This window comes from Macaca nemestrina, chromosome 16, assembly GCF_043159975.1.
Source record: "Macaca nemestrina isolate mMacNem1 chromosome 16, mMacNem.hap1, whole genome shotgun sequence".
In the NCBI taxonomy this organism is placed as follows: domain Eukaryota; kingdom Metazoa; phylum Chordata; class Mammalia; order Primates; family Cercopithecidae; genus Macaca; species Macaca nemestrina.
Genome location: NC_092140.1, coordinates 105,760,485 through 105,765,582, shown reverse-complemented (window position 1 = coordinate 105,765,582; position 5,098 = coordinate 105,760,485).

Sequence of the window (5,098 nt, the reverse complement as noted above, 5' to 3'; positions counted from 1 at the left end):
TTAGCATTGAAATTTTCTTAATTATCCCTTTGTTTTCATTACATTGTAGCAATATATTGCTGCTTAGAGTCTGGAACAAGTATGCTTCTCTGGATCAGGTTCTTACTGGATGGCTAAAACTTAGAATGATTTTTCCCTTCCTTGGATGTGACTTATAGAACTTTGCCTTTTGAGGTGATGTGCTGCATTTGATAGCGGACACAGGAATGCCCGAAGAATTCACTTACAGGGCTAAAATATACGTGCTTTGTAGTGTTTCCCTCCTAGAATGAAAACGGTACCTCTCATTTGTGGGTCGATGATGCTATTTGCTGAAAACTTTTTAAATTTTATTTATTTTATTTTTTTCAGACGGAGTCTTGCTCTGTCGCCGAGGCTAGAGTGCAGTGGTGTGATCTTAGCTCTCTGCAAACTCTGCCTCCTGGCTTCACGCCATTCTCCTGCCTCAGCCTCCCGAGTACGTGGGACTACAGGTGCCCGCCAGCACGCCTGGCTAATTTTTTGTATTTTTGGTAGAGACGGGGGTTTCATCGTGTTAGCCAGGATGGTCTCGATCGCGTGACCTTGTGATCTGCCTGCCTCCTTCTCCCAAAGTTCTGGGATTACAAGCATAAGCCGCCGCCCCTGGCCAAATACATGTTTGTTTACTGCCTCAGTCCTCCGTTGGGTAGCCCTGTTCTTCGTCGGATATTCAGGGAGCGGGGGCATCTTGAGTCTTGAAAGGTGTGCTCTGCGAGATGGGAATCTTCCGGCTGCTTATTTAGGGAATCCTGCCGGCTGTCATTTACTGGAGAGCGCAGTTTCCTGGCTGCCCTGGTCTTTGAGGGGAGGGAGACTGAGGGGTCATTTTCCCACCTGGACCAATGTGTTTATTAAACCTGGTTTGTGTATCATTTGGATCTTTTTATGAAGGAAAAGCTACATCTGTGACTTTCAGATGAGTGGAAGTCATGTTAAAAAATATATATATATATATGTATATATATATATATATATGTATATATATATAGGCTACTATGGAGAAGTTTTGTCCTTGTGACCTGTGAATAGAGTCACAGGAGAGCAGAATGTTCACGGTGTGGGTGCTTACAGTGTACATGCAGAGTCACATTCTTCACTAGTATAAAGTTAAAAAGTGACAAATAAGAGAAAAATATTTTGCTCATTACAACGTCCGTAAGAAGCTGGCAGCACTCTTGTTTTTGGAGGGGTGTGAAGGGAATATTGAGAAAGTGTCATCAACATTAGACTCGCCCACTCTGCAAATCCTGTGCCAGCTGGAGTGAGGACCCCGTGATGGAAAGATGCACCCCTCTTCCCGGAAGGAGTTGAATCTTTGTAGCGCTCAGGATGCATGGTTCATCTCTATATAAAGGCAGAGTGTGAAACGCCGTGGAGGCTGAGAGAAGCGATGTGGTTAGCAAGTATGAGTGAGACGTTTGGGGCTTGTTAGCACCTGGCGTGTGTGCAGCAAGCTTTGCTATCTGCACATGTGTGATTCTTAGAACACTGGCGTCTGGAACCGTGGGGACTGTCGAGGGCCCCAGCTTCTGGCGGGCTGAGGAGTTCCCTGTTACCACCAGGATAACCGTGATTTTGAAGGCTGTCACTCAATCCCAAGTCCTGGAAGGGGCTCCTTTCAGAGAGGAAAACACCCCTAGAGCCTCAGGCAGAATTCAGTGATTTTTCTTATAATGTTGCTTAGATTTCGCAAACATGAAACCAAGAACATATTTCAGAACGCTTATGGTTCTTCTGTAACCATGGAAACAAAGTAAGTTGCAGTCGATGGACAGTTTGCGGAAGCTGAACTGCCTACATCGTGAGCACGGCGCTCTCCCTACCGCCCTGGGCCTTGCTCCGGTTTGCTGGGGAGGCTTTGCAGGGCCTCTTGGCTGGGATACCTCTCTCATGTCCCATGTTGCTACCCCTGGTCACAGCCATACTGCTGGGCACCTGCGCCGTGAGGTCACTGATTGGACACGGAGCCGCGGGGCAGCAGTTGGTCAGGAGGTGGCATCCACATGGTCCGAAACAGGTTTCTGTTCATTAAGAATGATCATTGCAATAAAAACAGAGTGAAAGAAAACTCTACTGACCTGAGAATGCGTCCGCTGAGTTGCATAGGGAAGTGCAGTGAGGAAGGTGAGGGCTGAAAGGAAATGAGGGAGGGAGAGGAAAGGAGAGAAGGGAAGCGAAAGGGGGAGAGCGGATGGGAGTGAAGAGGGAGATGGAGGAGGAAGAAGAGAGAGGGCGGTGGGCAGAAGCCTGGGAAATGTGTCCCAGAGCCGGTTCCTGACCGTCATGGGTGCGTCAGAGCTGATCTTCCAGGAGAGGTGGCCTGGAGGGCTGACCCTTAGGAAGTGAGGGCCAGGGGGAGCTGATTTTTTGGCCCTCAGCGGGGCTGTTGTTGACCTGAGATACAGTCGATAGTTTTCCTGAAGAGATCGTCTGCACAGCCACCGTTTGCTGCCAGGTTGGAGACAGAAGTGCTCCTCCCCATGGATTCTTTCTAGTTTATGGATTTTTCCCAGTTTACCTGAGCAGCCTGTCAGTGGAAATGTCGGGGATTACTAACATGTCTCCATTCTACAGAGCAGTCGACCAGCTTCCGATCCTGTAGTTGTTGGGGGCACCATTCCTGTCCTGTCAGTGCCGGCCCAGCGTGGAAGCCGCAGCTGGAGGCGCTGGGAAACCTGCGGGGCTCTCACTGCCAGGGTTCTGATGGGAATCGAGCGCTGGAAGAAAGATGTCCTTAGGGCAGAGCCTGGCGAGGAGGGGGTGCTGCTGTTGCAGCAGTACATGGAATTTCAAATGACAAATGAAGCAAGCTTTTAATTATGACCACAGCCCTATGCTCTGCGTTTCTTCAAATGGAAATGTTGTGCTGAAACGAAATTGCTGTTAATCGGTTGCCTCATGCAAGACGCAAGACGGAGGGCTGGGAGCAAAGTAGAATGTGGACTTATCTACAAAGCTTCCTCCTCTCAGACTATCATCAGCTGGATGGTGCTACACAGGAATATGTGAGAATTCGTGTGAGAAAGGTGATGGGTGCAGACCTGTGTGACCGGCAGGTGTGGGGGGAGGTTTGAGAGAAGCTTTTGGCTGAAGTGATGTCAGATGCAGGTGCTGAAGTGTGATGTCTGTCTGGATGGAAGAGCACACACGCCTCTGGGCTGCGGGAAACAGATAAAGGAGGAGGTGGGCAGACGTGAGTCGTGTCTTAGGAATGGTAGCAATTCAGGCAGACCCAGGATCAGGCTCCCACGGGGGAGGAGTGGATATCAGGACCCAGGGAGCGTGAGGCGGGGGTCATGCCCAGGCCTCTGCGGGTCTTGCTCTTGTGTCAGCAGGGCCCTGTGCTTGCCCTCCTTAAAACTTTCCTGATCCATAAAACGGGCACGACAAAATCCACCTTGTGACACTGAAGCTTAAATGAGATGATGTACATGGTGTCTTCCTTCCCTTCCTGACACGTCACAGACTCACAGCTATGGTAGCAGCGACAGACTGGATGGAATGCTGGAGCCGCTTTGCGCCTGGTGAAGCCACATGGATTTGTGCAGTGCTGGCGACTGTCTCTGAAAGCCTTTGGTCATGGCAGTGGCAGCCTGGAGTGGCTCCTGGCATACTTGAGTCTGTGGAGTGCAAGGTTGACTGGAGCTCCGAGGCCATTGATACTATCCAGGGGTGAGCTGATGAGGCCCTAAAACATGGGGGAAGGCCGAGAGGACTTGGCTGCCAGAAGCATTGTAGATTTCTGGCTTCGAGAACTTGCTGACTTATGGACATAGGAAGGTAAACCCAGATGGCTCCAAAATTGTAAGTCCAGAAGAAAGGTGGGAGGGTACAATTGCTGACTAGGTCATGGTTGCCCTGTCCCTTTGTTTCTGGCCATCGTTTCTCCTCCCTCCCCCTGCCTTTGTGGGCTGGAGGGCCTGAGCCTGCACAGCGGTCTATTTCATGATGACAATGGCCGATTATTACCCTGCAGTAAGAATTCTCTCCATTTTATTTGGCAGCAGTAGTTCAATAAATTTAAGGAGTGATGGTGTAGTAGTATTGGTTTTGTTTGTGCTTTTTTTTTTAGTGTCATTTAACTGAATGTTATATCCAATTTCACTGATCACTTTGAGAGGCCAAAACATGCTTTGATTTGTTATTTTGTGTTTGAGCTAGTTTATTGCCTCACAGGAATGCCAAGTATTCTGTTGTCACACATCATTAAGTATCTCAAATTGTGTTACTATAATACTTAGCTGAATTACCTCCCTTATTTTGGCTTTTAAAAATCTAAAATCTGTGTGAAACACAGGATGGTGCATCTCCATTGAGGGTTGTTGAGAAGTGTGACTTTTCCTGGCATGCTTGAAAATCAGTGACATTATTTTATAGAAACACTTTGTAACTGACAGCAAAGCTTAGAAACTCCTGTAAAGGGCAGAGTAGGCAACGTGTTATGCTTTGAGGGCCACAGAAGTCTCTGCATATATTTCTTTTGTGAAAACTTCAACGTGTAAAAATCCCTGGCCAAGGCTCGGTCGGGGATCATGGTTTGCAGACCCTTAACAGCAGCTTAGCTGAAAGCTGGTCTCCCATGCGGTGAGCAGGAGCCCACCTCATTGCTTCAGCCAGGAAGAAGCTACCCTCATGCTGGAATTTACTTCAAAGAAACTTGAAAGCTCTGGCACCGCTGCTCATTTCCATACTATTGCAGGCTATCTAAAATACGGAGGATGCCGTGGCGTTTTGATTTTGTTACTGCTCTTGAACGGCTCTGAGATGGCTCATCATGAGTTAGACATTTGCAGAAATAATCAAGCAGAGCTGCAGTCATCTTGCAGATAAAGTGAAGTTTTTTCTGAAAACTCGTTACAGGCTTAAATTTCTGATCCCATTCCATCCACTGATCTTGTATGATTGGTTTCTTTTGGTACCCATTTGGGTCTATGAAGCGTCTCCCCACCGTGGTAGAAATTTAGCTCTGATTTTGTGCATGAGTCGGTATCCTCACTCCTCATCTGTGAGGAGAAAGTGCTGCAGGTCTGTGTGGTTTCCATCCCCTCCCTGCAGGCGGAAGGATTGGGAGGTATTT